At 36.8% G+C, this 27,894-nt stretch overlaps 1 protein-coding gene across 1 annotated transcript in view; it reads left to right on the top strand.

Moving 5' to 3' along the window:
* The first annotated feature begins 42 nt into the window (after positions 1–42).
* The window catches only part of LOC145977783 (PDF receptor-like), a 231,132-nt gene continuing 203,280 nt past the window's right edge, over positions 43–27,894 (top strand). Inside the window, exon 1 of the mRNA XM_083110062.1 lies at positions 43–135. The gene's annotated coding sequence lies outside the window, so the exon portion shown is untranslated. The remainder of the gene's footprint in view (positions 136–27,894) is intronic.

Genomic DNA, 27,894 nt, shown 5'->3' with positions numbered 1-27,894 from the left:
ATTCGTACTGTGTGCATTGTTTTCTTAAATTCCGTTTAAACATATCGAACTGTCATTCATGCGCTTAGCTACAGGGACACCTAAAACGAACGATTACGACAACGAGTTTCCTTCCATTGTGGTTATTTGCCGAAGGTAAGTCCAAAGATTGTATTAACCATCAAGCTATTTGTTTTGCAATGAAACACCCGGTGGCGGTTGTAGAAAGTTTTTGTTCATTGGATTCTTATTTATTTCTGTATAACTATTTACAGTTGAAAGTGAGAAATAAAAAAGTGTATGAAACAAAATCAACATTTCCAGATAGTGATATATCTTTCAACTAAGGTCCTGTGACGATACTTTTATGAATTCAATGGTTTTCAGTATAATACATGATGATTACACAATGAAGGAGCTCGGGGATAAAACATGGTAAGTCACATTCTTGTCATTATTGAATTTCTTAAGCAGATATGTTATTAGATAACTTGTAAATAAATTGTTTTCATATTGCTTTTACAAATTACAGAAGCGTTTGATGAATCTAATGCAAAATGCAAGACATGGCAATGGCACGCAAAAATTGAATGATGACTCCTCTTGCTTTGTTACTCAATAATAAGGAAAATGTCACTTACCATTTTTCCCCCGAGCCCTTCAATTTATGATTGCGATTTCTAAAATAAAAATTTAGAAGAATCGAATGAACCAATAGTCGTACAAAATATAAATAATAATATTTGGACTCGCCCACTACTGTTGTTCTTTCTGTGTGAGAAATTTCCAGAGTTGAATATCTAAAGTAATTTATGTAATATGAAGAGCACAGGAGAAAAAATGTGATAATTCCAATTTTATCCATTTGCTGTTGTCCATGGCAGTTCCGTTTGTGTAGTTTTATGTGTTGTAACTGTACAGAAGAAAAACTCGATAAATGCGCAGTTCTAAAAATAGTATACAGGGGAAAGTAGTAAGTTTTGAAAGTTCTAACTCCATCAACTTGAGAATAATAGTAAAAGCCGACGAACACAGCCGAAAAATAATTGATTAAAGCTTCTCTGTAACTGTGGCCACTCGGGAAGATCTGATATTACGTCGTTTGATTTCTACTTTGAAGGTTTTGTGAATGACTTTGTGTTTGTCCCACTCCTCCCTGCTACCTTAGGGAGCTTAGAAGGGCTCGTAACTGAAGTTGTAACACAAGTCGATCAGGAGAAAATATGAGCTGGATTTGACTATCTGACTTGACGTGTGCAGAGTCACCCGCATGTAAGTAAATTCTGTGAAATGTAGTATTTAATTTGAAACATACAAATCTATCACATAAACCTTTTTTAGATTTATCGACATCACTTTGCACAACCTTGTATTAGGAAGCCATCTTGAATTTCAAACTCCTTTAAACAACATGGTCTCCCTTTCGCAGCTGTCTTTTTTTTTTACCATATGATTTTATAACGATACAGTTATGTACTCCACATGAGTTAAAATGTAAAATAATATTAATACAATTTAAAAAACATACACACTAGCTAATCATAACTGGGCCTACAATTTAAAGTGTAAATTTTATCCTCTCCGAGATCATAAGCAGGAACTGTACAACTGCTACAGAGGAGAATAGAGAGAGACTACACTGGCGGCGATTAGGGGGGCGCGTGGGGGGCAACCCGCACTTTGCTAAACCTTATCTACCAAGGGAAAGTCAACTGTCCTTTACCTCCTTAGTTTTGGCACCTTGCGCCAAATCGCCGCCACTGGGCATGGTGGTGGACTTCCCCTTTAGACTGCAGCTCTCCTTACTGCCCAAGTCAACAAGAAACAGTAGATACAATATTATGTTCGTCAAGCGGAATATATATTTCCGTATGATACTTAGAAGCTTATTAGATACGCCTGTCTCACATGGGCTTCGAGGAGGGGGCTGTCGAACGGGTAAGTCGACCCCCCCCTGGAAATTGGCATCATTAATTTCAAGTTACAAAAGAGAATAACCGAATTGAAAACTGCATGAGATTGAAAAAAAATGAATGAAAAATACAGAAATCAGGTTGTATTTCCATATTCTACCATTTAATCCAAAAAAATAAATAGCTCCAGAGTTTTCAAAACTCCGAAAATTATAGTTTTAGGTTAGATGTCACGCAATATAAAACTCATGAGTAAAATTTATCTTTAACTATTACAACCGTTTCTCTTGAAAGAGGTATCCAAAAGTTAATAACAAAAACAATGACTGTGAATTTCAGTACACTAACTGATGAAATGTAAATAAAAATGATTTGAAACAGTTTTGTTGGATATTCACCCATTTGTTGGATCGAGTACTAAAGTATATAATAATAATAATTTGAAATAAAATAGTTTTATTTTTATTAGTTTATAATATTTATTATTTTATAACAACATTAATATTATTTTTATTTTTTATCTATTTTTATTATTATTATTATTTCTACTGTTGAAGTTTTATCATTGGCCCGACTGCAAAAATTTCTGGCGATAGCCTTGCTGCCTCCCCAGAAAATGTTTCTGTCTGCTCCCACGATCATTTTTCTGGCATATATATATATATATATATATATATATATATATATATATTTGTTAATATTAATTATTTAATTTGATATATTAATATATATATATATATATACTACTTCTACTACTACTACTACTATGCTATACTACTTCTTAACGAACAAATAGAATTAAATAGCTTAAAAGTCTAATATCAGAAGAGAAAAACTGAAAATATAGTCCTACGCAAAATTCTAGTTATTGATTTGCTATTTATTATTTAGCCATTGAGGGTTGTCTATTTGTAAACGTCTTAGTTTTGAATCACAGAACTACTTAGAAATAAAAAGGAAATGAACATTAAATCCTAAGCTAGAAATGAATGATTTATCGAATGTAAGTAAAATATTTATCACATGGAAAAGAACTGATTTATTTGAATTAACAAAATACATTTGATTAAGCTTTTATGGTAACTATAAACAAAAGATTATTAAATTGATAGCTTGGAACAAATTGTTTGGTAACTTCAAACAAATATGCACTTGACTTTAAAAATTAGTAATTTTGTTTTAGTATGTGCAATATGTGCGTGTGATTCATGTACAAGATTCCAGTACCGATCTGGGAATAAGTGATTATTCCTTCATTTAATTTCTGGGTGTGTTTATGTCTTCATCTAGGGTCAACGGTCAGTTTGTGTCGCTGCCGAATAAAAGAGATGACAGGTTCAACGACAGACTTAAAGTGTCTGTGCCCTACAAGATGAACAAGCCACTTGCAGGCGTCCCTAGCAGTGGAAAAGACATGAAGGGTTACAGTAGTGTTTCTCCCTAAATTCTCACAGAAGTGAAGCAAGAGGTATACTTTACCAAAATATTCTATGTGCTCTGATTATTCAGTAAACTGCTGGATCACAAAAAGAGGGTTTCAGAGTAAGGATGCAGACATGGCAAGTTGTCGACTTTCGATCTTGCCACCGAAGTTTCCGGGTTTGAGTCCCTGCCTGGGACTGTGAATGTCCCTTCATCAATTTCATCTATTCATCAGGATCGTTGCGATTAGCCAAAGTTGCAAAAAAGCGACGTAAAATAACAAAATTACAAATACAAGTTCAATTGTAAGAAATTGTAAAAATAATTATCCATCATTTTCAAAACTGCAAGAAAATTCCATTGTTTTATAAGAATCCTAAAAAGCTATTTTTTAGGATTAATTACCATGAAGTAGGCTATTAATTCTACTTCGGAGGATCTATTGACTTTTGCGGAAATGTGTTTCAAGTAACGAGGCCATTACTCTTAGTGGCAAGGACGTATGAGATAAAAACGAACAGATGGTCACGCATTCAGTTTTATCTCACTTACGAGCTGAGTCGCCATCATGGCATTTACATCGTTAGTATAAGCAACCGCATGCAGAGGAAACCAACATCACTTCCGCAACTGAATTTATCTCACATCTCAGTGGTTGGAATGACATAATATTTCGGAACGTTCAAGGTCATGGTTGTGGAGTCTTCGTGGTTTTCCTTTAGTTTCAGAGGCGAATGTTTAAATGCCTTTCACAAAATCATGAAGATGTGTTTCACATTATTTTATATTGAGTTATAAGATTTATTGAACAATTCTACTTCATAAATTTAGTCCTTACGATAAGGTTGGGCAATGAAATAGTGATAAATGTAAAGCAACTGAACTGTACAGTATAAATAGGAAGGTGGGGGAATTGTGAGTGGCGGGTAATAGTGTGCAACCTAAATTCTAAATGTCCCAGATCATGATTTGATGGGCGCTGAGTAGGTTGAAACGTTAGTTCATTCGGCGAAATCCTTTTGTACAGTTGTTTGGATGTTAAGCTTCAGTTTTCTCTTAATCTGTTGTGCACTATTTCTACAATATTCGTGCGTCAGCAAATTGGCTAGTGAGTCCGTATTTATAATTACATCATGTTGTAGTTGGATATAAAAAAATCGAAACGTAAGTTACTGGCATATTATAATAATGAATTATTTATTCTAAATGTATGTTTACCATTTTAGTTCGAAGGTAAGCGTGTGGTAATGGTGCGGATTAAAAACAAATGTTGAATCGTATGATTCGTCATCGCGGAAAGTCATTGATATACTTTGAGTTTGTCTCTTACTTCAATTTAAACACAGGTAGGCTAATTGGGATCGTATCTACAGTTCAAAGTGAGATCCGAAACCGGGTATCGAGTCCGGGACACCTCGGTTACAGGGCGGTGACGTTACCACTACGCCATCGGGGAAGCACACGGAAATCTCTCATACATGAATACGACTCAGCTACACTGATGAGAGAAGGCGGTGTGGATGGACTTCTGTACCAGGCGAACATGAAGGCAGACGATTGTATCTGGAGTTCAGTTTGATTTGCTAAATTCATTTGGTTAATTCTACTTCGCTTTTCTGCCTTCTTGGCTAATCGCGAAGTGAGGATGAGTGATAATATGAGGAAATTGATGAAGGAACAGTCACAAAGAACAGCACCCCTGGTGTAGTGACGCATTGTACTAACCACTCCGCCACGAGGGTTGGCTGTGGTGTTTGAGCGCCGACGGACTTGATGTTGAAGAAACAAAGTATAACCTTAAATCAGTAAAGAATTAAGCAATAACTCTACACAATAAACAGAGTTCCAAGCAGCCGACTGACATTAGGTAAAACTCATTTGAATATTTTGTTTGCAGTTAAGAGTGAAAATGTAGACAGCAGATATTATTTTGCTCACAACTTGTTGAAGGATAAATCCACAGAACATGAACAGCAGCTATAGCCTGACAAGTTAACGGGATGGACTACGGCCGCCATCTTGAAAATTCGTCCCATTCATTTACATGGTAAATTGTTACCACAATTGCGTTGCTCTGAAATGGAACTTCGACCATCTGCTTGTAGAGGGCCTTGTTCTTCGTAACCGTCCCCTGTGTTCTAATACTTCGAAGCATAAATTTTATAATTATATTGAGAGCAAAATAATAAAAACTGACAAAATGCAGCTGACATGCCTTTCCACTTAATTTTCTTATTTAGGAAAGGAATCAAATGGTAACATTGTACACAGAGAACACCATAACACTTCCTTGCAGTAGTTTGCAAACATTCAACTACATCTTTTATTTTTTTTTAGCTAAATTAAATCGAAATATAAAACAACCTTTCTCATCTTGTCTATTCTAATGCATAACATACAGCCAAAGTACATCTACGTTTCGTGTGTTGCACTAAGTACGGGTAAATTGTAGAGGAAGAACTGCAGCGACGGAGGAAAATGCAAATGAAACAGGGAACTATATTCAGTCGCGGAATAAGCCACAGTCTTGCGTTGGACCCGCTCGCGAAACTATCGTCAGTGGTTGCTAGTAATTCGGAAGTTTCACCACCAGATTTCTCAGACGTAAGGGTGGCAAAGTCGTTTCCTTGATCCATGGCGTAAAGTCCCGATATGCGCAGATCGCTGCGGAGCACTTCCTATTACGTCATCCTCCCCACCACTCTTCTACTCACTGGTCTGGCATTGAGAGTACTAGTGGTGCCAACTCAGCAAAATTAATCTAAAACAAATATGACAAACAATTTTCACTGTTTAGCGTGACGGTGCATGCAGGTTCCTATTATATCAGTGGTTCATTTTATTTAATCCGGCCTTTGAAAATGCGTGCGGTGCGCCGATCGTAAACTGTATATTACGCACGTGCATTAAGGTTTATAACGAAGAGAAACTACAGGGCGAATGACTTCATTTTCAGAATGCGACATCGAGCAGTGGCCTTTTTTTTTTCCTTTTAACCGAGTGGGGTGGTGGTTCGTTTGTTTATCGTACAACAATCACTACGAGAACGCAATTTGATAACACGCTTGCCTGTGTTCCTTTCTAAAGCATTGAAATATTCATGCTTTTTACTCTTCGCTGCAAGATTCTTACTTTGAAAGAGACAGATGGACTTATGGACGAGCGTGTAGATGAACTGATAATAATTAGACTTGGTGAAGCCGATTCAGACACGGACACAGATTCATCGGTAGACACAGACTCGGATGAGTGGGAGAGTGAAACTGAAGAAGGAAAACTGGAAAGCATTTAGAAGGTGAGCTCAGTTCTATCGTTTATATATTTTTCATTTTTCTATCGTTTTATTTCATACATTTCTTATGCTGGTAAGAAATATCCCTAATATAACTTAATTCATTTAAGGTTTAAAGGGAAAATATCAAAATGTATTTAGAATTTAGCGTAAGCAATAGTTAGGTAGCGTAGGTGAGGGGATACTAATTCATGCCTTTCACATTCAAACTTCGTTGAAAATTCTCCGACGATTCCGCACCCTCCAGGCTGCAACACTGCGAACTAAAGTCGCCGCAGACAATGGAGTGGGGAAATGTGATGTGAGGTGCGCAAACAATGGATTGCAGCGTCTTGTTTTTAAACTTGTCAAGTTATATTACATTCACTCATCTTGTTTACCGTATGAGCCAAAGTGTAAGTAGCGGCAAGCATTTAGAAGATTGTCTAGACCATCGGTTCTCAAACTGTGGTACGCGTACCCCCAGGGGTACATGAACGATTTGAGGGGGGTACGCGATCAGCTCGGAAGAAAAATTCCCCCCAAGACAACATTTTATTGCTGCAGTTGTGTAGAGCAGAGTTCATTTTTTCACGCTTCAGAGCTTTTACGCTCAACAGGAAAACATGTCTGTTTTTGTCACGGCACTCTTCTTTTCATATGTGTCAATCAAGCATTGTAATGTTCATTGCTACGCAGACGATACGCAACTCATGATTTCATCCTCGTCAACATATATATTAAACAAAATTGAAAATCTAAATAAAGATTTACATGCCATTGACAAATGGACTCACAATTAACCCCCAAAAATCTGTTTATGCGGTACTGGGATCTCGCAACTCTCTGCAACAAATAAAAAAATACGCAATTAATGTTAAAATTAGAAATCAAAACATAATATATGCCAATACGATTGAAAATGTGGGCCTCCCCCATGGCGCAGTGGTAGCGTCATTGCCTTGTAATCAAGGGGTCCCGGGTTCGATACCCGCTGGAAGCACAAGTGGTTCGGATTCCACTTTAAACTGTAGGTGCAGTCCCGATTAGCCTTACTGTGATTAAAACAGCAACTCAACGATTGAAAATGTAGGTCCAAAGTTCTATAAACATTTATCCTGGTCTGCTCATGTTTCAACACAGTGTGCAAAAGCACTTACAATCCTCAGATCATTATATAGAAAGAGAGATTACTTTACCAGAAAAACCAAATCATACCTTACTGGCGCATTAATATACCCTCTATTTGACTATTGTGATGTTATGTACGGTACAAATTTGCAAAGGAAACTATCAAATAGAATTCAAAAATTCAAAATTCTTGCATTCAATATGCTTTTTCGATCAGAAGTGAGCATATCTTACCCTTACTTAATGCTCATGAAATCCTCAATATGTCTCGACGACACCTACTGCATCAATACTGCCTAATGTTCACTATCCTTAAGTCAAAAACACCAGGTTATCTCTACAAAAAAATTGTATTTAGAGATTCAGTGCATTCACATTACACCAGAGGTCGACGTAAATTAAACAACCCCCGCCACTCTGTCGCCCGCTTCGATGGCTCTCTCTCTCTTTGGTCCGCCACTGTTTGGAATGCCTTACGGGTCACATTTCGTCTGCTACCTAAATCAAACACTTCAAAGAAAAGATCATACCATAGTTACTGAAGAAACAACGATTAAGTCACTACTCATGTGGCAAAACCCGAAAATATCCATACACCCGCCTGACATCACGATTAATGCGTATTGTGTACACTTTTCTCTACTTTTTTAGATATGATTTTGAATTATGTATGTATGTGTGTGTGTGGGTGGGTGTGTGTGAATTAGTATGTGTGCTTCTATTATTTAGTTGTTTTTTCATGTATTTCATTTTTTCTAAAATATTTTGTTTAATACGTTTCACATGTAACTGTACTATTTGATACCTAGTCCTGAGTTAGGTGGTAGAGCAGCGCTAGTCTGAACCTCGCTCAGTAGAAAATAAAAAGACTATTCTATATTATTCTATTTTGAAATGAAATAGTCGTTCGAAATCTCTATTTTATCTGTACCTTCACTGCCCCTGTTGCTCCACTGCAGAGGCGTCTCGTGAACGCATGCGGTGAATGCTGCGCATGCGTCAATTGTGGGGGAAAAGGACAGCTTGCTCTGCGACGACATTAATGAGCATTTCTACATATAGGAGAAGTATTTATTTTACACGAGAGCGCTGAACTCAGCTTACGAAGGTCACTATTTATATTTTGAGCCTTGGCAACACTGATTGAAGTTAGGCACGATTTGACGTTTGCACGGAATCGTCTGGTATTATTGACCATAACGTACTTCAAATGTTTTGTCAATAGCTTGATTTGTGTTGTTTATGTTGCCTTGGAGATTGCGCGACATTGCGGGACAACAATAAAATGGAATTAACTCGTGAACATTTTCGTGCGATGATTTTTACGATTTTCGACGTGGATTATCAAGACAAGATTGCATCGATCAACTTACTTCCACATTTGGCGATGAAGCCCCATCCTTTGCCACTGTGAAACGCTGGTATAACAAATTTAATCGTAGCCGCCATTCGCTCACCGACGAGATTCGCGAAGGTCGTCCAAAATCAATTGTTGTTCAAGAAAACATTGATGCTGTGCAAAACCTAATACTGCAAGATCGTCATGTGACATACTGTGAGATTGAGGCAACCATAGGCATTAGTTCCACCAGCATATATAAAATATTACATGATCATTTAGCTGTGAGAAAGATATGCTCTCGTTGGATCCCACACAATTTGACAAAAACTCAAAAAGACGCTCGCGTCAATTGGTGCAAACAAATGCTCAATAAATACAATCGTGGTGCTTCAAAAGACGTATATAAGATTGTAACAGGTGACGAATCATGGATATATGCATATGAGCCGGAACGTAAACAGCAGTCGACTGTATGGGTGTTTCAAGATGAACCCAATCCAACAAAAGTTGTTCGCGCTCGAAGCACATCGAAACAAATGGTCGCCTGTTTTTTCGAGAAAACTGGTCATGTGGCAACTGTGCCTTTAGAGGAACGTAGAACGGTCAACTCTGAATGGTATACAACAATTTGTTTGCCAGAGGTCTTCGGTCAAATACGGAAAACAAACAAACGCCGTCGGATCATTCTTCATCAAGACAATGCCAGCTGTCACACATCTCGTCTAACAACCGACTTTATGAACAGTCAAAAAATCTAATTGATGGGTCATCCGCCGTACAGTCCTGATTTGGCACTCAATGACTTCTTCTTGTTCCCGAATGTCAAGAATAAATTGCGTGGACAACAATTTTCGTCGGCGGAAGACGCCGTTGATGCGTTCAAAAACCATATTATGGAGGTGTCTCAAGAAGATTGGAAAAACTGCTTTGACAAATTGTTCGAACGAATGCAAAAGTGTATTGACCATAAAGGAGAATACTTCGAAAAACAATAAAGCAGTTTTCAATGCCAAATTCCTGTTTTTTCATTGTTAGGCTAAAAATATAAATAGTGACCCTCGTATATTACATTTCTTGGATCTGAAGTGAAAGAAAATAATAATTATTTTCCCACAATTGACGCATGCATCACTTCACATCCAAGAAATGTAATATAAGCTTAGTTCAGCGCTCTCGTGTAAAATAAATACTTCTCCTTTATGTAGAAATGCTCATTAATGTCGTCGCAGAGCAAGCTGTCCTTTTTCCCCACAATTGGCGCATGCGCAACATTCACCGCATGCATTCACGAGACGCCTCTGCTCCACTACCCCCACTTTAGACAGAAATCTGTGACTTTGAAGTCACCATCCACATTCCTTCCATATCTGCGTCAAAGGTCAACAGCTCTCAAGTTTTGGGAACGAAGGGGAGTTTCATTGCTTCGGTTAGGAGTGGAATGTATAGTAGACACTATGATTGAATATTGTACATTTTTCTTGTGTGATGTGAATATCTGTAACATAAAAAATGAAATGGAGTGTGTAGTAAGGGATGATGCCAGTAGCAGTAAATTGAACACTTCAAGAGATGTTTTAGAAGATAAAGAAAATGGCTATAGTATTTGTATATTTCTAAATGTTATGTTTTATATTAACTTAATGACGCCTCCACACATAATTTACCTTCACATAATTCCTTTAAACTTTTCAAAAATGGACTACGTTTACAAAGCCCCCCTCCCCCCCCCCCCCGATAACCCGTGAGCCCATGATGGAGATCAATTCTAGCTAAGGGCATGGTTCAATGATTTACGTGATGACAAGGGCTAGGATTTTTATGACCTAATTATCACCAAAATATGCAAAATAAAATATGATCTTATGGCCTAAAATTTTACAAAATATGCCCTTATAACTGGACTGTTTCAAACATCAATATCTAAATGCTGAGATATTTTCACATACATACTATTTTTAGTTCACTTTATGGGCCCTGAGTTGAAATCCACAATGAATATTTTATTTAAATTTTCAAATAAAAATGAAGAAGATTTTAATAGTCCAAAAAAACAACTCTAGTAAACATGGAAGTAAGAACGAGTTCACTTCGAAAATGACTGTATATTTCTTGAAAATGCAAAAATATGCTGAATATGATCGAAAATCCATTAAAATATTCTATATCACGCAGAAATAGCCAAATATGCCAAAATATGCCCTTAAAAAGCACCTTAACTTAATTAGTTTCTTCAAAATATGAATTTCTATATATTTAGGGAACACATCACCCTTACCAAAGAAAAATATATGCTACGTCATGAACATCCTAGTCTTAGTGATGACCGTCACCTGAAGTATGGAGATTCTACAACGACAACTCCCCCTCCACGTAATCCCGTTACCTCTCACGTGTTCATTGGTGGAGCCGTCTCACGTCACTACTTGCGCAGAGGCTTGATTTCGTTCGCCTGCTACAGATATGGTCGGGACAGAATGTATGTCACTTTCAACATGCAAGCCTATTCATTAATTAAGATGAATTAGGTAAGAAAATTACAAGAAAAACTGATGAAAGCAACGAAAAAACAAGAAGAGCAACGAAGAAACAAGAAAACAGGAAAAGAAGCAAACGAAAAGGAAATCAGAGTAAACAGAGTGAAAGAAATGGAAAATCAAAGAAGGTAAGCAAAATGAAACGGAACAAGAAACAAGGGAATAGGAAATGAAAGTAAATTGAGTGAAAGGAACAGAAAACTAAGAAAAATAAGGATATAGAAAGAAGGAAAAATAAAGAAAACAAGAACTAAGAAAAGGATAATGAAATCAAAGGAAAACGAGTGAATGGAGCAGAAAACTGAGGAAAATAAAGATTAATGAAGGCAAGAAGAAGGAAATCAAGGCAACGAGCGTGAAAGAACAGAAAATTAAGAAAAGTGAAGAAAATTAAAAGATGGGGAAAAAACTAAAGCAATAATACAAACAGAAAACTAAAAAATAAAGAAAATAGAAATAAAAAGAAAGAAAAGGAAATTAAGTGAAAGAAACGGAAAACTTTGGGAAATAATGAAAATAAGACAGAGAAGAAGGAATGGAAAATTAACTAAAAGTAAAGCTAGTTAGAGAAATGAATGTGGTTAACTAACGCAAAAATTAGCAAGGTGGAACGTAGTTTCTGACACATTTTTTATTCGTGAGTAGTAAACAATAACAGTTTCAGATCGATTACATGAAGTGGAAATCCTTACGGATGAAACGATTGATCTTAAATATTTTACGTCTATATTCTGCCACTTTTGGCCAATAGCGACGATGAGAATGATTAAATTAGTGCATGGACAAAGAACATCCATACTCAGGCCAGGACTCAGACATGGGACCCGTAGCGTCGTAGCGCGCTGTGCTAACCACTCTGATAGGGAGGTCGGCTGAAATCGATTGTTTGTGTTCCTGAACTGACTGACGGATATTAGTGTTGTAAGCTCTCCATTTCTTTACATTTGAAGCCCCTGATATAACGGAGACAAGGACAGATAGACGGACGGACGATCTAATCGTCTAAACCCTAAAAAAGTTAACATACAAAATCAAGAAATAGCGTTGCTAGGGAAAAGTAGAGAGCTTCATAGTGACACGTGCGAGTGTGTGAGAAGGGAAGGAGGAAATTGAACAGGAAAGTGCCAACACGTGTGGTAAAAACGTCAACCAGGCAGATTGGATAAAGTTTATGGGTGCAATTAGACGCCAGTTCCGTTGGCAAACCTTGCCCTGCGAAACCTTGGTATCTATTTCCAGTGAAGGTTCGTTCTGTTTGTTTGGGAACTAAAATCAACTCTACAATGAATCTCTACAATCAATTGAAGACAGCACAGAACGGTACATCACCTCTAAAATGGACGAGATCGAGAATGTGTGTGGCCCTACCCCCACATCCCCTTAATGTATCTCCATGGCAAAGTGCTATATGTACGGGAAACTTTCCTTATTTTTTACAGAATTGCAATCATTAACACAATAGCGAGGTTGAACGAATACATGTGAGTTAAGGCGGTACTAAAGCTGATTTTACGGTAATTTCTCGATAACAGATGGCAGCACCGTTGCCATGGCGACCGAGTGCCATGTTGCCAGATCTACGCTCATAATCAAGATACGTACATACAGGTTGGTCGATCAGGGTATTTACTGATGGAAGATGACGTCAGGTTGGTTAGTAGAATTCAGAAAATATTCGTAGGTGTGCTGCAATGTTATTTTTATGAAAATACAAATTTTGGAATATTAGAGTTAACATTCAATTTCAATGTACAATTAAACTTTCGTAAAATTTTATTTATTTTTAGCATATGTGTTAGCTTCAGTTATACAGCAGGACTCATGATGTTGATAACAATTGCGATTATCTTGATGCTACCTACGATTGTAACACAGTTAAACGAAGACTAAAATTGGTAAACGCTGTAACTGCCACAATAATTCAAACACCGTTTTCCATGTTAAACTGCGAAATGTGCCATGCTTTATAATGTGGTAAACGTGAAATGTGGCTGGTAGCTCTCTAAGTAGTTCAAATGGCATGTAAAGAGGTCACTAGTGTGCACGTTCTTAAGGGCTGATGTGCGGAACGATGCGATTTCCCAACACTTTCGCTTTTGGCACTTACAACGTTTACCACTTTTAGTCCAACCTTACAAACATTTTATTATATAAATTAAGTGTTTTATTAAATCATTTGCCGCGAACATATAAGCAAGCCGAACAGGTCCTTTCTTAAATAACCCTCCAAATTATATAAAACGACCACAGAATATTATTATAAAATAACATGTAAACATATAACTGTAATAGGTATATCCTCTCCATGTCCTGGTCAAGAAATGAGACTGTATATATCGTCGTATGGGAACCAGAGTAATCTAACTACAAAAATGCTGTTTTCATTTTTGTTTAAATAAACTCCTCTGAAGAGCTATATTTGGAATCAGACCGACATGTCTTCACTTCTAATCCTCAGCACTGAGGTGGAGTCTATAATTTACTGATTCTTTTTAAAGAGTCAGACATGTTCCTACATAAGCCCACAATAGGCTGGATACCATCTCACATTTGTTATATCATTTGAGTACAGTTCTTAGTATAATTTTTTGATGTTATAAGTCTTACCTTTATATTATGTCACTATATTTCATTTAATCTCTTTTAATCCATTAGAGAATAAATATATTATCATTAATCTTTATAGTAACCTGAACAGACTGTACCACAACTACGAATTTGAATTTTGAATTTGAGTTAAAAAATTTGGGTGCGTCAGCACTTAGGCTATTTTGCACCTGTCACACTATACGGGGTCCAGCCCCTTATCTAAAAGGCTAAAAAGTGGCACTCAGCACACACAAGGACAAAATACACGACAACACACAAAATTATACTGGCCATAGTGCCAGTCGCCAGAGCCTCGTTCGTGTGCAAAATGCAGTCCAGGTGTACTACGTGGAAGTGAGGTTGACTCTTGGGCGCCTTAGAAGAAGGCCGCTCCTTCCATCCCCACTATTACGAGTATGCACCTTCTACCATTGAACTGTAATATGCTAATGTATCTTATATTTGTATCAACTCACTGTAGTATATTATTGTATTTCATTGTATTCAAATTCAAATTCTTTATTTCCGTTGACCCATGTCCATCGGTATCGTCATATAATGATATTACATACAGTAATAAAATATTAATACAATGATAGTCAAGAATTACAGTAATGATTTGAAGAATTTCTACATGAACGAAATCCAAATAAGGAAAGAATACACTACCTTTTTTATAATATTTAAGGCAAGCACAATAATAAGCGAAGAAACTTTTATAATGTAAAATAAAAATGTAAATATAAATATGTAACTTATACAGCATGAAGGAAAGTGGAAGAATGCAAATATATAATGAACCGATAGTGAATAATTCGTACACGATAATGTAAATAGTATAATAACATTTTCTGTACAATCGAACTCTCTTTATTTATAATTTATATAATTGTAAATATTTACAAATTTTGAAATTCGTTTATTGAATAAAAACAATGCTGTTATAAGAATTTTGATAATTCCCTCTTAAATTGGGTACATGATTCCATTGTTTTCATGTGATCAGGTAATTTATTATACAGGTGGATACCAACGGATTTAGAACCTTTTTCAAAGAGAGTGGTGGTGTGATTTGTATAACCAGATTGTATTTTTTTCTTGTGTTGTATTGGTATACTTCCTTGATACATTTGGAGAAACTAGATATATCTTGTTTTACATAGCATAGTAATATATATATACATATATATATATATATATATATATATATATATATGCAAGGTAATGGTAGAATGCCAAGATCCCTGAAGATTAGTATATTGTAATGTGAACCCAAATTGACATGTCCGATATCACATCGTGTAAATGCAAACATATGATTCATGGATGAAATAAATCTAATCTAATCTAACTTAAAAATACATAATTTCCTCTCTCCAGTATATTTGATAAATTAGTGTTAATGATACGAACACTTTTTCACAGCACGAAGAGTATTGATTCTCCTTCGTGAGAAAGGGCTTGGTAAATTCTTTTCTACAGATTGTGGCACGAACAGTTGACACATTTAATCTTTGAACAGCACCTTTATTGTAGAAGGGAAATGAATAACACCTGATACACACGTAACTTGGTCCTTGCAAAATACACTGCACTACATAACATGTTCAATGTGTTCTCCAGAGCAGCGTACAACCTCTTCCAGGCGAGTAGACATGTTCCTGACAACTTTCCTGCACAGACCTTAATGAATTTCGCCACAGAACTACAGAATCCGGGCAACCATGTCCATAAGAGTTTGAGACCGTAAAGGGAACAGTCACTCTTTCAAATAGCTCCACAGAAAGATAACGCAAGGATTTAAATCTGGGCTTAAGGGTGGCCAGAGGAATCCATAATGATGACGCTGTGGGATAAGGCTATGTTGAAGAATGAATTTGTGCCTCATCTTCTTGCCACTAATTTTCCAATGAACACCCGGTGGTTTATGCAAGACGGGGCCACACCTCATACCGCTAGCAATGTACTGGAATATCTGCGGGGAATATTCGGTGGTCGCGTGATGTCCCACAGGTACTCACAGCTCCATCATGATGGATTCCTTTGGCCACCCTTAAGCCCAGATTTAAATCCTTGCCCTTTACGGCCTCAAACTCTTATGCGTGCCCGGATTCTGGAGTTGTGTGGTGAAATTCATGAAGGTCTGTGTAGGAAAGTTGTCAGGAATATGTCTAATCGCCTGGAAGAAGTTGTACATGGAGGACACATTGAGCATGTGATGTAGTGCAGTGTATTTTGCAAGGATCAAGTTACCTGTGTATCAGGTGTTAGTCATTTCACTTCTACAATAAAGGTGCTGTTCAAAGATTAAACGTGTCAACTGTTCAAAAGACGATACCTCGATCCCAACAATTTTATCCATAAATACATTTCTATTAAGTGCATTAATATAATTTTGAATTTATTACTCTATGTAAACCATATGCACTTGTATTTGAATAGGTTCAGTACAGTTGCACTTATTTTAAATGAGCAGCCAACAGTACAATTCATTACAAAATTTATATAATTTACAATCAGAGTATTAACTTACGTTATAATATTTTAATTAATGTGCACTCTCGAAATTAAATATTAATAAATAAATTATGACAATCATAAAAAGTAATAGTTCAATTATTTGTAGGTTTGTTTTCAACCACTGGATCTGACAAACCTCTCGAGACACGGTAGAGCTGGAGTGTCCGGTACCACTCCACAGCACAGCGATTGAGATACGGTGACCCAGACGATATAAAAACGATCAACATTTCTTAATTGCGTTTTGCTCGGGGGAGACCTCCTTTCGAAGCTATAAGTCTTAAAAAAGGAGGAACTTTATTCTTTTTGTATGCCGCACAGATTCAAGGTTCCTAACGCAATTTATTTTTTTCTGTCAGAAAACATACTAAAGGGTTGAGAGCTCGAAAACATTATCACATCAATTGAGGCGCCGACAGGGAGTAGTCGCAAGATTTAACCCCTCCTCCTCAACACGTAACATATGTAACACCATCCACACATAGTCCGGATTTAGGGGAGCTTAAGGGAGCTAGAGCCCTGGGCTTTTTTTTCGAAAAATATATATTTGAAAAGGAATAAAATAAAATAAAGCTGTATTTCAAGTGTGATAAAAATATTTTTTATAAAAATGTAGTAGCCATGTGACATAACTTGGCCTAAAATTTAAAACCGAAATTGTGTGTGGAGAGGAGAAAGGGGACCCCTTACGATTTATGCTAGACCCGGGGCTAACATAACATATAAATCGTGGTCTGTTCACACATATTTTGCATCCTATTTTATGTTTTTGCATTAATTGAAGGTATCATAAATTTTGCTCAGAAGTTGTCACACTCTTACTTTTATTGGCTACAAAGTCTCTCTGAGCATTCTAAATATTTTGCGTTTTCCAATAGAAAATATCGGGTGTCCGAGTTAAAAGTAGACCGGTTCAAAGATATTTGTCCATGAGGCAATTGACGGCTATATTACACCAATAAAGTGGAATAGTCCATTGTAACGTGAACCGTGGTAGGTACTCAAGGTCATCAGTACACACACTTCACTTTTTTTCATGATCCTTGGCATGTAAGTGTTGATAGGAGTCGGATCCCTTTCACTGGGACACCCTGTACAGCTGTTATTGGATAGTTTATCTGTTCACCATGGCTGCATACATACAGGGTACAAATGAAATATTTCGAGTTCTAGTGTGTCGAAACGAGGCTTCGACGACGAAAATATTGCAAAGAAAAGCTTTCCGTCATGCTGTCTTCTACATCCTGTAAACGTTTGTTGGTGTTGTAAGGCAAGACCTTAGATACACACACACACACGCACTTTTTTTGTCTAACCTACCATGCGAGGACATGAGCAGAACACATACAATACGAGGACATGGCTTAACAGCAATTAGTAGCACTCAAAGAGGAAGTTTCGTTGAGATAAAAAAAAAACTTGCATCGGCATACTCAGTGGCTAAATAATGACGAAGATATAACAACTTTCTTCCTTATGGGCATGTAACAAACATTATGAGGACGGTCCTCTAACTGTGGGTCATCTGTGCAACCAAATGTACACTTGTGTTTTGTTTGCACAGGTCCTTGGATCGTACATAATTCTATTAACGATTGTAGATTCTGCAATAAACGAAATGGGGACCTGAATGTATGTATGTTACCGCAGCTGGTGCACCGCAGGGGGGGGGGGGGGGTCGGAAAAGGAGGGATGTTGCTATCGCGAAGGGAAGTATTCTTAAAGGAGACCATGTGTATCCTTGTTTGCAGGGAACCATATTGCGGTTAAGACAATTTCAACTTTAAAAGACTCCTGAGGATCTCGGTTCCATTTCAGAAACAATGCCAGAAATGGAATTTCTACTCCAGGAAAAAAAAGTTGTCCAGATACACCCCGTACCAGCTAACTGTAGAGCAGAGACACGAGAACAAGTCTCTGCGCAATTAGTGACGCGAGACGGCTCCACCAATGAACGGTGAGAGGACGGGATTCCGTAATGGCCGACCGGAGTTACCCGCTTTCCCAGCTTGGTTCTGACAGCGTTGCCAACTTTTGAAAACGATAATACCGTACGCACAAAAGGAAAAAGCTCGACTTACCAAACATTAGCAATCAAAGCTGATGCAGTTCTTTGATCGTCTTGTAAAATTGTATCTGAAGAATTCGGTCCATATAATGACGTATTTGACACAGACTTATTTATTTGTCCTGTTGGTTTATATAGTTCATGCGGGCCTTCCCGATTTGTAGAGGTAACATCGTCGCCTTGTAATCAAGGTGTCTCGGTTTTGATACCCGGTGGACGTACATAGCACATTGGTTCGGATCCCAATTTAAACTGTAGACCCAGTCCCGATTAGCATTTCTGTGTATAAAGTGAACTTTAATATAACAAATGAAACAAAGTCCACGCATGTGCAGTCACTGTCGATTCACTGAGTGACAAGCATAAGCCAATTAATAGGCGATGTAGAGAATTTTATCAGATTTGTTTTACTGAAAACACGTTCACAGCCAACATTTGAGGGTAGGAGGGATAAAGCAGGAAGTGCAAATTTTGATAAGCCGTACATTTAGCATGCAACCAAGGTCTGGACGTACGTCCGTACATGCCATGAAATTTCCGTTCATATACGGTCAGGATCGTACGGTTGGCAACGCTGCGTTTTCACCACACGATTTCCCTCCCCCTTTTCGGCCGCTATGCGGTGCCCTGCTCTACAGTTAGCTGGGACAAGGTATACTTTCACTGAACCTTCTGAGAATGTATAACATAAGGTCGTACTTGCCAAGGAGCCACATTTACACATGTATGACTTTTCGAAAAATAATATATATACATATTTGCGAAAGTAGAAAATATTCTTTTCTACTTGTACGAGTAGAGTCACTCGGGGGAATATGCCCATCGGTGTTAAATGAGTAGTGTAATTGATGATATTATAAACCCGAGAAAGTATGAACACCCCTCAGGCAGATTTGCCTACACTTAAAACTAGCTCAACATGCCCATATGAGCTTTTTGCTCAAGTGTGGAACTCTGTCTAATCCAAGATTTTTGTAAAAATGCCCTCGGGAATTTCCCGGGAAAGTATGACCCCCCTCAGATTGATTTGCCTACACTTACAAAAGTTACATCTGCCAGATTTTTGTCCATAAGCTTGTCAAAAATATGCCTTTTTGATATTGTTTTGACTACACCTAAAACTAGGCCAAAAATGCTCATATAAGCCATCCACACCCACCCACACCCACCTACACCCACCCACACCCACACATATTTACTTCCGGTCCACTTCCGGTTACTTCCGGTCCACTTCCGGTTATTTCTGTAGTAGATGGAAAATGCCGGAGCTGGATCGTCCGGACGATTCGTAGCCTTTTATGCTGTATATTTTAAGGTACCTTCACGATAAAAAAAATTTGAATTACATATCAGCTAGTATTGTGAGAGTGGCTGAAGAGTGTGGGTATGTTGTTGCAGTGCTCCTCATATTTTTTAAGAAACACAAAAATATAGCAGATTTGTATAAATTGAATTACAAATCTATTTGATTTAATATACAGAATTTTTTATTATTCATATCAAACTAGTACTAAGACAATGCATTTTGCAGAGGCCTTCTAGAATTGCTCTGTGACTCTCTCATTTCTTACATCATAAACATATGATTTTTCACCTATAAGAATAACACTACATATGGTGTCATCAGGGAGTGTATCGTGAAATTCACAGATAATTTTAATGTTTGTCCTGTCATTAATCACAACTTGTTTCCTTTTTGAAGTGTTGATGACAAACATGGGTCTCTGTGCTTTGAATTCATCTGGTGTGTAATACATGTCAGTATTACCAGTAGTGACCCTTTTGTATGCTGTAAATGCTTCATATAATTTAAGAAAATCATTCTTTGACATGTCTAAATTATAATTTTCTCTGGGGAATACCTCATTTCTGCCATTTTTAAGATATATGTTCTTGATGTTGCAGTTATCAAATTTACTTGAATTTTTTTCCTGATTATTGTGTCTTCCAGTCTGAAACAATACCACCACAAAATCTGGCATGTCATATTGTATACTGGAGAATGAATTTGTAGCATCAAACTCATAATAGGTACCAGTTGCGGGCTTCTGTACACATTGATATGTATAAAATTGTAAAGGAACCTGTGGATTTTTTATTATATCTGCTTTGTATTTAAGAGCATAACTGGCTTCATACTCAACAACCGGGATCCTTAGCTCCATAGTCTGAATAATGCATTTGCCTTCATCAGGTAGGGTATTAGGCAGAGCTTCCCCTGTAGAGTTTATTGCACTGTACCTCATCAAAGCATTGTTATCATTGGCAGCTCTTCTAAATGTGATTCTTAAACCACCCTTCCACATAATATCTTTGTAATCTGAGAAGAATCCTGGCAACAGGCGCATGGGGAACAGCACTGTGTGGTTTTTAGATAATATCTTATTACCAGCCTCAAATCCACCTATTTTGTAGTAAGAAGCCTCGGTTTTGGATAATTTTAGTGTGGCCAAAGCTTTGGAGGTAATGCCGGGATAATCTACTCTGTTTATAACAACACCATGTTTTCTGATCTCAATTTCAGAGAACAGACGCGGCACAAAATTATCTACCAATCTTATATTTGAATTTGCCGGATAATCTGTACCATCGAGTTTTACAACATCAAATTTGATGTATAGATCTGCTCTGTGGGGGTGTATAAAGCCATCTCCTACATCAAGATCAATCTCTATCTCTGTGTTGGGTTGATTTAAATTTGCAAATGTCCTCCTGTTTGGGGGGAATGATTGTAGGTCATAACTCTCAATATTTTCCATTTTCTTCTTGTATGTATTTTTATTTAAATATTAATCTCTATGATAGCAGTTGTTGTGGCTCCAGCAAAATCAACTAACTCTTCTTTTTCATTAGTGACCATCAATTCAATGTAATCTATTCTATTATGGCACACAGGAAAATATAATGTTGGGGATGGATTGTAGATGATCGGCTCCATAAATTCAGAATTAGGTTTAAATGTTGCAATGATGCCAGTTTGTTTGTGAGTGCCTATGCCATTTGATTTGTGATCATACCCTCGGCCACATTACAGTGAATATTCAGAGTCTCTATGGCTAAGAATTTAGGTATATTAATAGCAGTGTGTTTAATGGCTGGTTCAAGTTTTGTGTTGTTCTCAAAGCCTAACAGCTCTCCTATAGTAACCAGATCCACTGTTTCTGTAGCAGATACAATCTCTACTCTGTGAGTGACAGAATTTTGAGTTAATACTATACCTCTGGGTAATTGAGCATTTAGAGTGGACAGATTATACTGCCCTGGAGTGATGACAATTTTTTCATCACCAACTGCAATTGTGTTGTTGTGGTGTGTAATATTAGGGATCAAGTACATGCCATAAAATGCTCTGAGAGCTATTGTTTTGGGATATACTATGTCATCATGTAATCTAAGTTTCAATATTGAATTTTGGCTGGTGAGATGGAATACCCCCATGATGTTTCAGATACCACAGGGCTTTTTGAAAATTTTCAATTGATGGTTTATTTATTTGAGACATATATCTAAGAACAGATAAACACAAATGTCCGCAATTAACATCTTTGAAGTTTTGAACACGGGCATTATTGTAATAAAGATTAGCTGATTTTAGATATTTTACTAAATTTTCAGGTGGAATACCTCCAAATGAATCAAACACAAATGCCTCATTTTTTAAATATTTAAGATAACAGATCCAGTGAGTGCCCTGATTTTTGTACTTATCCAAATTAACAATGCCACACTCTTTGTTGAGTGGTTGTTCTGGTAAAGAATCAGACATGTACACACCTCTAAAATTTTTGATGCCCAGTGGCTTGATTAAAGCTTCAATATCTTGGTTTGTAAGCGGCTCTTGTTTTTTTTAAACTTATTCATGGCTCTCTTAACACCTTTGCCTTGTTTCTCAATGGCCAGATTATGGCGCTTCAATTCATCTAATTCTGCCTTATTCTTTTTGGCATCTATTACTGTTTTTGCTATGGCGGCTGACCCCCCGGCCAAGCTCCCAACAGCCCCGAGAGCAGCTAAGATGGCCGGGATAGTAAATATGAACCCACCCACATGTGATTTTTTTCTAGATTGTTGTAATTTTTTAATTGGGGGGTACTAAGTAATAATTTCATAACATGGCCCTTGGCAATACAAGAGCTTTTTTTCTTGCGCTGCTTTTTGGTTAAAAGGCTATCAATAGTTTTAAGAGATTTAAGACCTGCATAAGGTACTTGATACATAACACCCTTGGCCTTCATTGTAGGTTTATTATATATATATATTCACAACCCCCACCCCAGTTTTTGTTTGGTGTTCATAGCTATGGTGGTACCCAATGCTGCTATTCTTTCACTTAAAGAAGCATCTTTGCTTACAAATCTACCAAATGCAGCCTCTTCTAATTTTTTGTCTGCAACATGTCTCTTGTCAAGATCAGAATGTGTGTTGTATGCTATGTCATGGTCTCTACAAGCAGCATCTAGGGGATTAACACCAGGATCACCTCTGTTTAATCTATGGTCCAATTTTGTGCCTGGACCACAATACTGATAGCCTGGAATGTGTAGTTCAAATGGCAGCTTGTTTATAATGTCATTAACCAACCCCCGACCCTCAGAGATATTCCAAAATTTAGGTGGTAGAGTATTAATAATTTTTATAAGATATCCAATGCCCTTAGTGTCATTCACTATAAAATTAGACAATTTTGTGCTTATCATGTCCATAATTCCAACCTTTTCATTGTAAAAATGTGGTTGCCAGCATTTTCCTCCCCAGCTATCACCAATAACCTATCTACAATTTTCCTGACATCATCAACGCACACAAATTCTTTGGGCAGGGTGTTGTATTGATTGATTCCACTACCTGTCTTGATCTGTGACCATATGGGCTTGATTAAGTTGTTATATTTTGCTCCACTGCTAGACTTGACTCTTTTTTGTGTGGGATCATTGTTCTGGTATAGAGCATCTGATTTTATTAATATTTTTTTGTAATGCTCATAATCTTGATCTGTATAGCTGCCAGGCCTTTTCCTAGTCATCAGTTCCCACAATCCAGGTGTGCTGGGATATTTAACAAAAGCACCTTTTTCTCCAAGACGAGATTCTGAATAAACAATCAGATCATCTCCCATAAATGTTACTCTGAAATTGCCAATTCTATGTATGATGCTACCATCACGCTCTGTGTCAGCATATAAGCCAAAAACCTCATCTTTGTTGTCTTTAGGTGTGCTTAAATATTTTTGAGCAAGAAGACCCAATTCAATAGGATCCAGACTAGCTTCAATTCTTCGAGGAGCAACAGGACTAGGTGTATGAATACTAGAAAGTGGGGTGAATGGATAATCTAATATGTTCCTAGCAGCTACAGGTACAAGCTCTGTGATCAAATTTTGATTTTGCTCTGTAACAGTTTTGATATTTTTACCTAATTCACTAATAGCATCAATAATAGGCTGTTCTGTTTGCTTGTGTTTTTCATAAATTCCTCGGTTCTCTGATTTCCATCCCTTAAATCTTTTTACAAGATAATCTTTTAATTTAAGATCATCAATGATTGGCCTTTTCATGGTTATTTATATGTTTCAATGTCTAGAAAATTGTTGATTTTATTTCTGTATTTGCCACTATTGGGTTTTCTTGTCATATCAATTGTGACAAACCCATAACTGTCCTGGTTCCAGCATCCACTGCAAAACTTAGAAAAATTATTGTAGCGCAAGTCCCCACCTACATATTCATCATGTATGTGTTTGAGGTTGGTATGGTCTTGATGAAACACACATATAAAATTGCTGTTGTCTCGGATCAGCTGCTTGGGTATTTTTGAAAAAGTCTGTGCCAGGTAGAAGCAATCAATGTTTTTGTGTCGCCCCTGTGTAAAAAAATTTCTAACCTTGTTTTGATTATCCAGTATAACTAACTAACTAACTCTCTAGCCTTCTTAAACCCGAAGGTTCATGGCTGCAGCAACACAGGCCTTCCATCTGTCCCTATCTTGAGCAAGATCTATATACTCTTTTCCATCCCTACCGATTTCCTTTAGGTCCATCTCAACGTTGTCCCTCCATCTTCGTCTTGGCCTTCCTACAGGTCTCTTACCATCTGGTTTCCCAACAAGAATCCTGTAAACTCCTCTTTCCTCTCCCATTCGTGCCACATGGCCTGCCCACCTAAGTCTTCTTGATTTAATTATTCTAATAATATCTGGACATGAATACAAATTATGTAGTTCTAATTATGTAACCTTCTCCACTCACCTGTCTCCTCATCCCTTTTAGGTCCAAATATTTTCCTAAGGATCTTATTTTCAAATACTCTCAATTTATGTTCCTCTTTTAATGTAAGGGACCACGTTTCACACCCATATAATACTACAGGCAAAATTACTGTTTTGTATATTTTAACTTTTAGTTTCTTAGATATTAAACGAGAAGACAAAAGTTTATGAAGAGAGAAGTAACATGCATTTCCTGAATTAAGCCTACTTTTTATTTCCTCTTTAATATAATTTTCATTTGTTAATATTACTCCTAATTATTTGAATTTGGAAACTGGTTCAAACGAGTTGTTATCAATAATTAGATTTTGATTATTACCTAACACTTGGTTTCGACCTGTAAGCATATATTTAGTTTTCTCTTTGTTAACTTCCAAACCTATCTCTTTAGCAGTTTTGAAAAATATTTTAGCATTATTCTTAATCGTATTTATATCATCCCCCAGTAAGTCTACATCATCTGCATATGCTAACAACTGAGTCACACCATTTAATTTTAGTCCTTCTTTAGTTTCTTTTACCTTCCTTACAGCATATTCTAAGGCAAAATTAAAGAGCAATGGAGATAATGCATCTCCTTGTTTTAACCCATCATGAATTATAAATTTGTCAGACATATTATTACCCACACGAATTTTACTTTCTGTTTCACTGGTGCATATTTTTATCATACTAACAAGCTTCTTAGGTATTCCAAACTCTACTAATATATTATATAATTTATCTCTTTTGACCGAATCATATGCTTTTTTGAAATCAATGAATAGCTGATGGACATTTTGATTATATTCCCACTTTTTTTCAAGTGTCTGTCTGATGTGAAAAATTTGATCTGTAGTTGATCTGTTACGTTTAAATCCACATTGATAATCACCTATAATTTCATTAGCATATGGGGTTAGTCTTGTTAAAAGAATGTTAGACAATATTTTGTATGTTGTTGAGAGTAGAGAAATTCCACGGTAATTATTGCAGTTCATTTTATCACCTTTTTTAAACACAGGAACAATTATGGATTCTTTCCACTGTTGAGGGATTTCCTCTTTATTCCATATTAAACAAATTAATTTATGAATTTGACATATTAATGAATTTCCACCATATTTAATTAACTCAGCTGGTATTAAATCAATGCCAGGTGCTTTGTTATTCTTTAGCCTTTTAATAGCATCTTTAACTTCAGTCAAGTTAGGTTCTGGAACTAAAGGTTCTGCTGTGTGTACTTCACTTACTTCTGATTTATCTCCTACATGGACATTTAAAAGGTCATTAAAGTAGTTCTTCCATCTATTTAGAATATCGCTTGGGTCAGCTATATGATTATCCAGTATAATGTCATCAAACACAACAACAGAATTATCGAGACATTCATGAAGTGGCTTAACATCTGGTTCAAAAGTGGCTATATCCAGTCCATCATATAGCTTCATCAGCTGCTGATATTTTAATTGTTCCAAGCTCTTAGAGAAGATATACAAGTGCCTGTTTTTCCAGTCTAACCAGTTGGGTGCCAATAAAAAATTATCAATCATTAGTGTAGTTTTACCACAAGCCCATGGCCCAACAATAAGACATCTAATATTATCAGGCAGCAACTTGCCATTTCTCTTATTCTGCTGTTCAGGTTCTGGCAGCCTCTTTATAACATCCCAGGTGTTCATATAATCACTTTGTTTGCCTCGATCCAGCTGTGTTCTGGAAGTCCTAGCCATTTGACAAATAACTTGTTGCCTTTTCTGCGGATGATTTTTTCTATGAGATATGTGTCAGGCTGTTTAGTTTTGGTGAGTTCTTCTTCATAGAACCTGCCTTTGAGAATTTCTCCTCGGTGATCCTTTATTATATATGTGTTAAGGGTCCCAGGTTTAACTTGAACCACTGTAAATAATTCAGTGCTCCAGTTTCTTGTAAAACCTCTTTTGAATAAGTGCTTATATTTACTGATTCTTACTTGATCACCAATCTTGTATTTGGCTTTTCTTGTTGTTGGCTGGTATCTAGGATAATAAACAGTGCTGATCAATTTTTGCTCATCAGATGAAGTTACTTCAGAGGGTTTCATGTTGATTTTGGAATGGACCGAGTTGTTATATTTTTGTAGAAGTTCTGGAAGAATATTAATCCATTTATAATTACCTTGAAGTGTAAATTGTTTATACATAAGATTTTTTAGGGTTTTGTTGAATCTCTCTACAATTGAGGCCTTGAGATCACTGTAACTCGAATAATGTTGTATTGACTGGCTTTTAATAAATTGTTGAAACACAGAATTATAAAATTCTTTGCCATTATCTGTTTGCAAATAGCGCGGTGATCTTCCACTCTGATTGATGATTGTTCTGATGGCTTCTGTAACACATTTCCCAGTCTTGGATTTGAGTGGGACAGCCCAGGCAAATTTTGAAAATGTGTCTATTACAGTGAGTAGATACTTGTAGCCCTTGTTGATCTTGTCTAAGTTTTTCAGCTGTCCACTTGCCATCTCAATCAAGTCGCTCTGCCATAAATCATCTATGCCTTTTGTGACTACTGGCAGTCTCTTATAATTATGTCTGGCTTGTCTGTGTAATTCATCAACAATAATTTGTCTAGACATAATATGAAAACAAGAATATTGCAACTATGGGGTGTTCAGCAGCTGATACTACAGGATTTTCTAAATATAATTTGTCTCCTATTTGTATATGAAATTCCAGAGAGCCATCATCTTCAGCATAAGATGTTTCTAATGTATTGGGGTCTGTAAAATCCTCCAATTCTACACTGGTGATTTTTGCTTTGTTATCAGCATTTGTTATTGATAAGGTAGGGTAGTGGTGTGCCTGTGGTTGTAGCCAATATTTGATCTTGATTGGTCTAAG

The sequence above is a fragment of the Lepisma saccharinum genome, chromosome 23 (genome assembly GCF_977018435.1).
Source record: "Lepisma saccharinum chromosome 23, izLepSacc3.1, whole genome shotgun sequence".
Lineage (NCBI taxonomy): Eukaryota > Metazoa > Arthropoda > Insecta > Zygentoma > Lepismatidae > Lepisma > Lepisma saccharinum.
Note: the sequence above shows the minus strand (reverse complement) of the source record. Positions and strands in the feature narration are given on the sequence as shown.